The sequence below is a fragment of the Aegilops tauschii genome, chromosome 7 (genome assembly GCF_002575655.3).
Source record: "Aegilops tauschii subsp. strangulata cultivar AL8/78 chromosome 7, Aet v6.0, whole genome shotgun sequence".
NCBI lineage: Eukaryota > Viridiplantae > Streptophyta > Magnoliopsida > Poales > Poaceae > Aegilops > Aegilops tauschii.
The window spans coordinates 111,722,281-111,735,506 of record NC_053041.3 but is presented as its reverse complement, the minus strand read 5'-3'; the positions used below and the strand labels follow the sequence as shown (position 1 = coordinate 111,735,506).

At 45.1% G+C, this 13,226-nt stretch overlaps 1 pseudogene; it reads right to left on the bottom strand.

Annotated features, from left to right (window-relative positions):
* Window positions 1–6,241: 6,241 nt before the first annotated feature.
* Window positions 6,242–8,623, bottom strand: LOC109767761 (cytochrome P450 89A2-like; annotated as a pseudogene).
* Window positions 8,624–13,226: the final 4,603 nt, after the last annotated feature.

Below are 13,226 nucleotides of genomic sequence, written 5' to 3'. Positions count from 1 at the left end.
CGTGTATCAGGAGAACAGCGGGGAGGTGCTGCCGAAATTTTGCGTCGGATCCGGAGCATAGCATGGGAAAATGAACCCAATCTACACATACTCGGGTGGGATTAGGACCTATCATTACCTATTAGAGTGTAGGTTGCATGGACGTAATAAAATTGACAAAGTAGATCAACTGATGAATATATACATGGTGAATTATATATATATATATATATATATATATATATATATATATATATATATATATATATATATATATATATATATATATATTTGTTGTGTGTCCAGTAGCTCTGAAAGTCAAGATGAGTGATTGTGCGTGGATGTACACCGGTCACACTGGTCAGAACAAATGGAGCATTGAATGGTTCACAAAAACCAAGGGGTTTGTGCAAGCCGCATTTGCAAATGGCCAGAGGAAAACCTGGTGCCCCTGTTTACGGTGCGGCAATTGGGAAAAGAGGACATAGGCTGAAATGGGCAAACACATGCAGAAGAGTGGTTTTACGCCCGATTATACGGTGTGGACATATCATGGTGAGTCTGCCCAACGTGACCGAGCTGAGGTGGATCGTCGTCGCACCGACGAGCATGGTACCGAGATGGAAAACATGGTGCAAGACTTCGATGATGCTCGGGATTCGAACGAGGAGATGGAGGAATCTGCAAAGTCCTTCAATGAAATGTTGGAGTCTTCAAAACGTCCGCTCCACGAGCACACTGAGCTTTGTCAGTTGGATGCCATCTCATAAGTAATGGCTCTGAAGGCTCAGTTCAACTTGGGCAGAGAATGCTACGATGCAATGATGACAGTATTTGGACGCTTTCTACCCAAAGGCCATGTAATGCCTGCAAACCTGTACCAGTCGGACAAAATCCTTCGTGCACTGGAGATGCCCTATGAGAAGATACATGCCTGTGAGAAAGGATGTGTCTTATTTAGGCTTGACTACGCGGACTTGAACTATTGTCCCATTTGCAAGTCTTCCAGGTATGTTGTGGTAGACAACGGTATGGGTGAGAAGACACAGACCAAAATCCCCGTTAGTGTTCTTCGGTATATGCCAATCGTACCAAGACTTCAACGTCTTTTCATGGTCGAAGAGACGGCCAGATAGATGACATGGCACAAAACGGGCAAAAGAACCGAACTAGATGCAAATGGGAATCAGATGATCGTACACACATCGGATGGTGTTGCGTGGAAAAAGTTTGATGAATTACATGCTGACAAAGTGGCAGATCCGAGGCATCCTCGAGTCGGCATCAGCACGGATGGGTTCAGTGTGTTTGGTCTGACGGCACCCCAATACAGTTGTTGGCCCGTATTTGTCTTTCCACTCAATCTCTCCCCGGACAGATTATGCAAAGAAAGAACATTTTCCTGACGTTGATAATTTCAAGGCCCAACTATCCGGGGAAAAATATGAACGTGTACATGCAGCCACTTAAGGACGAATTGCAAAAAGCCTAGGATAATGGGTTCAAGACATACGACGCCTATAGCAAACGAAACTTCATAATGCGTGTCTGGTACATGTACGCGACGCATGACTTGCCAGCGTATGCGCTATTCGTTGGCTAGTGTGTGCATGGATGGTTCCCGTGCCCCACATGCAAGGGAGCTCTTGAGTTTCGTTGGCTTCAGGCCGGTCGCAAGTTTTCTTACTTCGACATGCATAGACAGTTCCTGGATCCTCGCCATAAGTTCAGGAAAGACAAGAAGAACTTCATCAGAGGTAGAGTTGTCAAAAACTCTGCACCAACTGCATTGACAGGCCAACAGAACCTGGATCAGATAAACGCTCTCGAGCCAGATCCAGAGCGTCCAGGGTACTTCAAGGGGTATAATTCTAAGCACGCCTGGACTCACAAGACATGCTTATGGGATCTGCCTTACTTCAAAGACCTCCTTTGCCCACACAACATCGACGTGATGCACACTGAGAAGAATATCGCCGAGGCACTTTTTGGTACATTGTTCGGCATAGATGGGAAGTCAAAGGATAATACTAAGGCTAGAGTCGATCTGGAGGCGCTATGTGATAGGCCGTTACAAAACATGAAAGAACCGAAAGGAAAGCAGAACTGGACGAAGCCAAAGGCATGGTTCAATCTTGGAAGGCCAGCTATGAGGGAAATTATCTTGTGGGTGAAAATGCAGTTGATGTTCCCCGATGGGTATGCAACGAATCTAAAGAGGGGAGCGAGTCTTGATAAATTGAAGATATTTGGTCTCAAGAGTCATGATTGGCACATATGAATTGAGCGGGTAATGTCGGTGATGTTGCGTGGCTTCATCCCTCAGGATGAATGGCTAGTACCGGCAGAACTCAGCTATTTCTTCCATGTTCTTTGTGCGAAAGAACTATCGCCTTGCTTGCTAGAAGAATTGGAAGAGTTGGCGCCGGAGTTGATCTGCAAGTTAGAGAAGATCTTTCCACCGGGCTTCTCTAATCCAATGCAGCATTTGATTTTTCATCTCCCGACCGAGGCAAGATTGGGGCGGATTGTGCAAAATCGTTGGTGCTACCCAACTGAGAGGATGCAGAAGACGCTTCAAGAAAAATGTAAAAACAAACGTAGAATTAAAGCATCGATGGCTGAGGCATTCATCACTGAGGAGGCGGCAAACTTCGTGACAGCGCACTATGAAGCCAAAAATTGTCATTTGCATAATCTTCATGACAGCACACTAAGTTAGCTAATAAATGGTCCATTTCACCTAAGTTAGCTCATAAATGGCATATACTTCTTCTTCTAGTCACCTTTTTCTAACTTTCTTATTTGCCATTTTGCAGATTTCATTCACTTCACGGAAGCTAGCTTGCTATGATGGAGTGCTTGTTTTTTCTTTCATTCTCCTCTAGTATTCTTCTAGCTTGCTATGATGGAACTTGCTATCTTGATGAAACTTTGCATTGTAATATGTATGGACGGAACAATGTGTATGTGCAACTTTCTATGTATGAATGGATGGAACTATATATGTATGGACGATGAAACTTATGTGCTGGATATGTCATATGTTTGCTGTTAAATAGCCTTGTGAAATATATATATATATATATATATATATATATATATATATATATATATATATATATATATATGTCATATATTTGCTGTGAAAATTGCTGGATTAAAAAAACAGAAAAAAGAGGCACCTTTGCCGTCAGCCGCTAATGGCAAAGGCTCCTTTGCCGTCTGCCGCGGACGGCAAAGAAGCCACGCGGCGGCCACCTGTGCTCCCTGGGAGCTGACCCATTTGGTCAGTTTGCCTACAGCGGCGGACGGCAAAGGCTTTGCCTGCAGTGGCAGACGGCAAAGGCTTGTCCCACAGTGACGTCCAGCTGACGTCATTTGGCGGACGGCAAAGGCCGGATGCTCTTTGCTGTCTGCGGCGGACGGCAAAGGCTGCCGTTAGCCGCCTAACGGACTAACGGCGCATTTATTGCCGTCGGCTTTCTTTGCCGTCAGCCGCTGATAGCAAAGGCCCCTTTGCCGTCCGCTTCAAAAAGCAGACGGCAAAGAAGCTCTTTACCGATGCCTACTTTGCCGGAGCCTTTTGCCGTCCGCGGCAGACGGCAAAGGCCTTTGCCGTCCGCCATCCTTGCCTTTGCCGTCTGCCGTGGCAAACGGCAAAGTTTCTGATTCCTGTAGTGTATTAGTAATGTGAGGTATTCAATTTTTTATTATGTTCATGATGATGATACACTTAAATTATATACATATTATTCATGTCAGGTATCCAAATTTTTTATGTTGTACTAATTTCGTTTACTTAAATGATATACATATTATTCATGTCGGGTATCCAAATTATATACAAATTATTCACCTCCGTCTGCCACTGGCGCAGCCCCGACCATTCCTACACCTCCGTGATAACGATATTTTCCTTCTTATTTAGCCTGTTTAGTCCATTTTTGACATAATTTAGCCTATTTAGTCCACAAACGACATAATAAGATGAAGAAAATCAAGGAAGAGGAAGGAAAGAAGGAATAGGAAGAAAAGAAGAAGAAGAAGTTCTTCTTCTTCTTCTTGTTTTCTTATTCTTATTCTTCTTCTTCTTCTTCTAACTAGCTTAGTTAGGTCAAAAATGGCATAATTAGCTAGGTTAGCTAAAAAATGACCAAGTTTAGCTAGGTTAGCTCCGATATTCTTCTTCTTTTCATCCTCTTCCTTTTCTTCTAGCTAGTCTTCTTCTTCTTCTTCTTCTTCTTCTTCTAACTTTCATCTTTCCCAATTTGCAGATTTGCTTTACATAAGGAAGCTTGGATTCATGGAGTGTACTATTCTTCTGGTGCTTCCTTGTTGTTTATGAAAACTTGTTTGGATATGTATCTCTATATGGATATGTTGTTGGAAACTTGTTTCTGGTTATGTATATATGGATATGTTGGACTTTGTTGAACTATGTTGTTGGATATATATGTTGGATTTGATGAAATATGTTGTTGGACATGCTGTTATATGATGTTGGATATGTTGGATATGTATGCATGTATAGCCTCTTTGCCGTCTGCTAGCGGACGGCAAAGAGCTTTGACGTCTGCTAGCAGACGGGAAAGAGGACACGTGGCAGTTACCTATACAAACTGGGAACACTGGCTGCCTATTTGGTCATTTTGCCGTCTGCTAGCAGACGGCAAAGTGACCAAATAGGCCTGGCAAACAGGGTCATCTATGTTGTGTGCTAGCAGACGGCATAGCTGGCCACGTGGCAGCTTCCCAGTGCTGGCCTAGCTGAGCTCTTTGCCGTCTGTCAGCGGACGGCAAAGAGCGCCGTTAACCCCCTAATGGCTCTCACCCCACCCCACTGTCGTCCGTTCTCTTTGCCGTCTGCTGGCCTCGGATGGCGGACGACACAATCCTTTGCCATCCGTTTCTAAGAAGCGGACGACAAAGAAGGCCTTTGCTGGCACGTGTTCAGACGGACAGTTTGCCGTCCGCTGGCTGACGGCAAAGGAGTTTGCCGTCCAGGATCTATGCCTTTGCCGTCTACCATGGCGGACGGCAAAGAAGCTGATTCCAGTAGTGATCAGTTGCTCAACAGTAATTTATTTACCCACCGTATGCTTTCTCTCAAGAGAGAAGGCTCTAGTGAAAACTTTGGCCCCCGGGTCCATCTTTTATCATATTATTTTCAGATCTACCAAATCAAAAACCCAAAAATTTATTGCTGCAATTTATTTACTTTCATTTTATTTTGCACTTTTACTTATCTTTTATATCTATCACTATCAAATCTCATCCTTACAAGTAACCGTGAAGGGATTGACAACCACTTTATCGCGTTGGGTGCAAGTATTTGTTTGATTGTGCAGGTACAACTATTGAAGCCTTGCGTGTTCCTTCTGGATTGATACCTTGGCTCTTAACCGAGGGAAATACTTACCTCTACTTTGCTGCATCGCCCTTTCCTCTTTAAGGAAAAAATTAACGCAAGCTCAAGAAGTAGCAGGAAGAATTTCTGGCGCCGTTGCCGGGGAGGATCTACATCAGGCCTACCAAGTACGTATCCTAAACTCTCATCTCTTGCATTTACATTATTTATCATTTCCCTCTCGTTTTCCTCTCCCCCACTTCTCTAAAACGTTTTCAGAAAAATACAAAAATATTTTCTTTTTTATTTGTCTTTTTCATTTGCTTCTTGTTTGCTTGTGTGCTAGATTGCTTACTTTGTCACGATGTCTAAAGAAAACACTAAGTTGTGTGATTTTTCCAACACTAATAGGTGACCGCAACATCATCTATGTTCTAATGCGTAAGCGCAACGTTGTGCATGTTTCAATGGAAGACCACACCATCGTCCATGTTGCGACGGGTGAGCACAACAGCGTCTGTGTTGCAATGAGCAACCGCAACATCGTCCATGTTGTGATGGTGGCATCCTCATCCGAGGGATGCATGAAGACAGATCTAATGGCTCACGACCTGGCTGATGCCAAAGATTAGTTGAATGACATGTAGCATGCGCTATAAAGTAACAACTTTACCTAGATTATAAAATAAGTTCAATATAAATACAGTTCGGCAATGACTGGCCTTAGTGCCGCCGACTTATGATGGGACACACAACTACAATTACAATTACAATAGGCCATTATAGACTTTTGATCAAACAGTTCAGACAGTAAACTTAGATGATGGAAGCCAGACAAGAAAGATAGACAGTCCTTTCTCAGTGCTTCTCTTCACCGTTGTTTATGGGTTTGAAGAAGTTAGCTCCAGAAGATCAAGCCTCCTTATTCCGCAGAGTGAGCTGAGCACGGAGTGGCCGCTTCATGACGTTCAAGAACCCGACCTGCGGCTCGAGGTCGATAGCCAGATCGCCTTCCACCTCTGTCCAATCAAATTCCCTAATGAGGTTTGCCACGAACTATCCAAGGTGAAGCATCGCGACACCCATGCCGGGGCACATCCTCCTGCCGGCCCCGAATGGCATCATCTTGATCTCTCCAGCACTTCCTGCCGCCGCCACGAGGCTCGTGCCGTTGCCCCCGCCACCGGCAAGGAACCTCTCTGGCAAAAACTTGTCAGGCTCGGCCCAGACCGTCTTGTCCCGCGCCAGGCGTTCTAGGAGGAACTGCACCGTCGTCCCGGCCACAACACGATGACCATCCAGAAAGACATGGTCGTCGGGCATCACCTAGGCAGCAAGAGAATATTAAGTACGTATTACTCTCGCCGTTCCTAAATATTTGAGCATGTTTGACCAAGGTGCTTTAAAAAGTATTAATATATTATTGATTTTTTATCATTTATGCCACTAGTTGTGTCCCATTACTCAGTTTTGCCATTAGAAGATACAATTACTCAAAAATGCCATCGATCCGTGAGATGCTTACTCAAAAATGCCATTAGATATCTTAAAAATGCAATCGTTCCGCTAGATGTTTGCTAAAAAATATCATTAGGCATTGTTATTTTCACGTCAAACCCGTTGACCATGTTATGACAAAAATAAGCCTAGATCCACATGTCAGCTCTCTCTATCTCACAATGATAAGGGTGGCCCCACTTGTCAGGAGTAACCAAGTGAATAATTTTACAGAAGAATAAGAACGCTGTTGGGATCAAGTGGGCCCTATACTTTATTATAGTGAGATAGAGGGAGACCTGCCATGTCGGTTCATAGGTATTTATGTCATTATAACATGGCAAAGGAGATTTGAGATCACAATAATTGTGTCCAGTGGCATTTTGAGCATGTGTCTAACGAAGCGATGGCATTTTGAGCAGTTGAAATTCCTAATGGCAAAACTGAGTAGTAGGACACAACCGGTGGCATAAATAATAAAAACTCATTATTATTAGATCTATCATGAAAGTGATTTTAATATTTTATTTTATTTGTAATGTAGATGTTGATGATATTTTAGTTTATATAATCTTGGTCACATAATACATAAGATTGATTTGCATGAAAACTGATGCACTTTGTCTTCGGAAACGGAGAGAGTACGATGTGAGTGACCTCGACTGGCTAATTAGTTTTGGATGTAGAATCGGAAGCAGTTAGTTGCTAACCTGCCTAGACACCGAGGGCACCGTGGGGTGCAGGCGCAGCGCCTCCATGAGGACAGCATGGAGGTACTCCAGCTTGCCAAGGTCTTCCTCAGTCACCTCCTCAGCGTCCGCTCCAACGATGCCGTCGATCTCTCTCCGGACGGCCTCCTGCACGTCCACATGCTTCACCAAGTTCGCCATGATCCACTGTAGCGCCGCCGTCGCCGGCTCCGTGCCTGCGCCAAGAAACTCCGAGCAGAGCCCCACCAGCTCACCGTCTGTTAGACTTAACTTGGAAGCATTGCCACTACCGGAGAAGGAGTGGCTGTTGTCTACGACCAGGAGGTCGATGAGCGTGTCCACATATGTTGGAGCTTCGCCGGACGGGCGGCGCCGCCGGTCGCGCCGGGCATTGATGAGTGGGAGGTACATCTCCTCCTGCTGCCGCCTGAGCGCGACCAGGTTATTCCACCGGTCGCGGTAGATTAGCTCGGTCAACGCTGGGAGTGCGGCGAAGACACGCAGCCCAACGAGGGACCGAATGAGGTCCTCCATGCCGTCGGCCATGGCGCGCACCCGGCCTGGGTCAACGCCGTCGCCGAAGCACATGGTGGCGCTCAGGCCGAACAAAGCAGCGTGGATGCTCTCGGCCGCGAGGGCCACACCGCCGGTAGACGACGTGCACTGTTCCCGGAGGTCCGCGACGAGACCGCAGAGCGCCCGGCGGCGGGCGGGGGCGTAGACGCGGAGGCGCGACGGGTGGAAGACCTCCGAGACGAGGTTGCGGCGGATGCCGCGCCACAGCGGGCCGTAGGGCGCCGAGGTTATGTTGTGGTGGCGCTGGCGCGAAAGGACGGAGCTGGCCGCGCTCGTCGGCGGGCGGTTGCAGAACGCGCTCCCTGCGCCGCCGCGGACGAGGAGGTGGTGCGCGGTCACACGGTACGACTACGTCCTGCCGCAACGCAGCGGAGAAGTCCCGTACGAGAGCCCACTTGGCGGCGGCGAGGCGGGTTTGCATTTCCTTGAACGGCGGTGCACGCCGGAGCAGGCTGCCCACGACGACGAGGAGCGCCATGGGAAGCAAGAGGAGGAGGATCACGTCTTGCATCATTGCATGGCTAGCAGCTGATGTCTGGGCCTGGCCTGACCTTACTTGCTACCGCTACTTTCATTTCTTATATAGACCATATTAAAGGTTGAGCTATCGATCGGTCGCTTTACCCTACAGTGAACCCAAAATAATTATAAACGTTTTCGGCAAGAAAGCGTTGTTTACGACCATTGGGAATCACCTTGAGTTTAGGATCACCTTTGATGGCAGCCTCTTTGCTTCGATCTCTCTACACTTGGGCACCATCTTGAGTTTAGTATACTCCGGGTGTCGACGTCTTCGTCGAGAGCCAAAACACGAGCACTCGGCAAAATAAACAACGCCGAGAGCCACTCTTGGCAAACCTGGCCTCGCGATAACTGCTTACTTTGCCGTCACTTGCTCACGGCGAACAAGCACCGAACGGCAAACGGCGCAGACGCCGAGAGCCGCGCCCGGTAAAGAGGAGCCACGTGGCATGTCCGTTCGCACCAGATGGCACCGTCAGTTACTTCCAATATTACCGAGAGTCGTTTTTCGACGCTCGGCAAAGTATATGCCACATCCTATTTTCCTTTTTTGTGTGTGTTATTTTGCCCTCTATGTTTTCGTTTGATACTTCATATCTTTTAATGACTAAAGTTTCAAAGTGCCATGACTTGTGTTTTGTGTTAGATTTTTTCAAATCTCAACTTCTAAGCACTACTACCTCCGTTCCTTTCTATAAGGTATATTATTTTTGCCACGGTGCCCAAGGCACAAAATTATAGCGTATTTAGGACGAAGTTATCCTTGGTTAGTTTGTTCGTTAGTGGCAACTAAATCAATTAGGCCAGGAAAGAAAAAGAGATACTTGCAATAGGGAGAAAAATTCTTACCGAGCACGGCTACAATCGGTGAAGACCCCTAGACCTAGGGTTACGACCTGTACCAAGAGGGCTCTCGGTACATGCAGCTATTACCGAAAACGGTTATCGACCCTTGGTACTGAGTAAGCCATATCATATTTACCTTTTATTTCTGTCTGTATCTTTGCCACTCTCATTGTGTGGCTGATATTTCATGTCTTTTAATGACTCAAGTTTCAAAATGACATGACTTTTGATGACTTGTGTTTTGGGCTAGATTATTACAAATCTCAACTTCTAAGCACTATAAAGTAAAATGAATGAAAACAGAGACCTGTCGTAACACGGAGAAGCAGGTATTCATTAACCCCTACCCCCTATCGGTGCATGCGAACGTCGTAGACCGTCCGGGCCTCTGTAAGGGCATACACCCGGAAAACGCCATCTCGCTAATGTCTTACTAAAATGATAAGGTACTTTGCGAAGCATGTAAAAAAATAAAAGGAGATGTAAATAATAACAAAAGGAACACACATATTTATCGAGCACGACTACGAATGGAGAGGATGTATAGACCTAGGGTTAGGACCTTTACCGAGAGCCATAAAGGCCACATCATATTCCCCCCCCCCCCCCCCCATTCATCTGTGTTTCTTTGCCAATCTTTTTTCTTGATATTTCATGACTTTTAATGACTAAAGATCCAAAATGCCATGAATTTTGATGACTTCTGTTTTCCGGCAACTGGCCCTGCATGCATGCGTGTGGCCAAGGCATATGTATGAAAGGGTGGTGTGGTGTACGAATACCCAATGCACATCCTTGACGTGGCAGATGCCTCACAAACCAGACACATGCACGGGCACGAACATGGAGGACTAGCTGCGTTCGTCACCCAGATCGAGCCGGCGGTGGGCAATCCTCTGAGGGAATGGACTAAAACTGGCTTCACAGCGAACAGGGCATTCACCGAGAGCCACAGACGGCAAAGGGAGGCCACATGGCATACCCGTTCGGGAGTGACGGCGTCGTCACTTGATTCACCCTACACCGAGAGCAGCGACGTCACCCTCGGTAAGAACACGCCACACAAACATTTTTCTAACTGACATGTGGTTCCACCGGTAACATTTATCAGCAAAAGTTTCAAATTATTTGCTAAATATTTTTACAAAAAAAATAACGATGTCTTTGCCGAGAGCAGCGCTCGACAATGCTCGTAACCAGTGGGACCGTGTGTCCCACATGGCAGCTGACAGTTTGCCAAGTGTCGCCACCCTCGAAAAATAGTGGCAGCCCCGTAGAAGTAAAGTGCTCAGCGACTCCTTTTTCGAGAGCCATTCTCAGAAAAGGAGTGGCACAACAGTAGTGTCAATTCTCAGACGGCCCCTTTACCGAGAGTTACTCTCGGTAGTCTATAGTTTTCCGAGTGTGGACAACACATACACGAAACAAGGATACCTGAATTTCTTTCAACTCTAGCTTAGCTAGTTCGTCAGGAGTTTAATACCCCCAACCTCCCAACACTTGAGCAACACTACTACTTCTTGAGCTTGCATTGGTTTTTCCATTGAAGAGTAAAGGGTGATGCAGGAAAGTAGAGATAAGTATTTCCCTCAGTATGAGAACCAAGGTATCAATCTAGTAGGAGAAAACGCAGAAATCACCGAATACCTGCACAAACAATCAAACAACTTGCACCCAATGGGATAAAGGGGTTGCCAATCCCTTCACAGTTACTTGCAAAAGTGACATCTGATAGAGATAGATAAACCATAAGGTAAATATTTTTGGTATTTTTGGTTTATAGATCGGAAAGTAAAAGATTGCAAAATAGTAGATCACAAACTTATATGATGGAAAATAGACCCCGGGGCCATAGGTTTCACTAGAGGCTTCTCTCAAGATAGAAAATAATGATGTGGGTGAACAAATTACTACAGAGCAATTGATAGAAAAGCGCAAATTTATGACGATATCTAAGGCAATGATCATGAATATAGGCATCACGTCCGTGTCAAGTAGACCGAAACGATTCTGCATCTACTACTATTACTCCACACATTGACCGTTATCCAGCATGCATCTAGAGTATTAAGTTCATAAAGAACGGAGTAATGCATTAAGTAAGATGACATGATGTAGAAGAATTAACTCAAGCAATATGATGAAAACCCCATATTTTTACCCTCGATGGCAACGATACAGTACGTGCCTTGCTGCCCCTACTATCACCGGGAAAGGACACTGCAAGATTGAACCGAGAGCTAAGCACTTTTCCCATTGCAAGAAAAACCAATCTAGTTGGCCAAACCAAACTGATAGTTCGAAGAGAATTACAAAGATATCAAATCATGCATAAAAGAATTCAAAGAAGATTCCAATAATATTCATAGATAAGCTGATCATAAATCCACAATTCATCGGATCTCGGCAAACACACCGCAAAAAAGTATTACATCGAATAGATCTCCAAGAACATCGAGGAGAACATGGTATTGAGAATCAAAGAGAGAGAAGAAGCCATCTAGCTACTAGCTATGGACCCGTAGGTCTGTGGTAAACTAGATCACGCTTCATCGGAAGGGCAATAGAGTTGATGTAGAAGCTCTTCGTGATCGAATCCCCCTCCGGCAGGGTGCCACAAAAGGTCCCTAGATGGGATCTCACGGGTACAGAAGGTTGCGACGGTGGAGAATTGTTTTCATGGATGCCTCTGGTGGCTTGGGGATATTTTGGGAATATATAGGCGAAAGAATTAGGTCAGGAGGTGCACGGGGGGGGGGGGGGCACAAGGGTGGGGGCGCGCCCTACCTCCCTTGGCGCGCCCTCCGTCCTTGTATCCGCCTCGTGGCTCCTCCGACTTCATCACCAAGTCTCCTTGTTTTCTTCTGGTCCAAGAAAAATTATCACAAAGGTTTTATTCCGTTTGGTATTCCTTTTTCGCGAAACTAAAAAATAGGGAAAAAACAGGAACTAGCACAGGGCTCAAGGTTAATAGGATAGTCCCAAAAATAATATAAAATAGCATATGAATTCATATAAAACATCCAAAACAGATAATATAATAGCATGGAACAATAAAAAATTATAGATACATTGGAGACGTATCAAGCATCCCCAAGCTTAATTCGTGCTCGTCCTCGAGTAGGTAAATGATAAAAACAAAATTTTTGATGTGGAATGCTACCTAACATATTTATCCATGTAATTTTATTTATTGTGGCATGAATGTTCAGATCCATAGGATTCAAAACAAAAGTTTAATATTGACATAAAAACAATAATACTTCAAGCATACTAACAAGGCAATTATGTCTTCTCAAAATAACATGGCCAAAAAGAAACTAAGTGGGTGTGCATCCAACTCGCTTGCTCATGAAGACCTAGGGCAATTTGAGGAAGCCCATCATTGGAATATACAAGCCAAGTTCTACAATGAAAAATTCCCACTAGTATATGAAAGTGACAACAAACGAGACTCTCTATCATGAAGATCATGGTGCTACTTTGAAGCACAAGTGTAGTAAAAGGATAGTAACATTGTCCCTTCTCTCTTTTCTTTCATTTTTTTATTTGAGCCTTCTCTCATTTTTTTGGCCTCCTTTTTTTCGTCCAGAGTCTCATCCCGACTTGTGGGGGAATCATAGTCTCCATCATCCTTTCCTCACGTGGGACAATGCTCTAATAATGAAGATCATCACACTTTTATTTACTTACAACTCAAGAATTACAACTCAGTACTTAGAACAAAATATGACTCTATATGGATG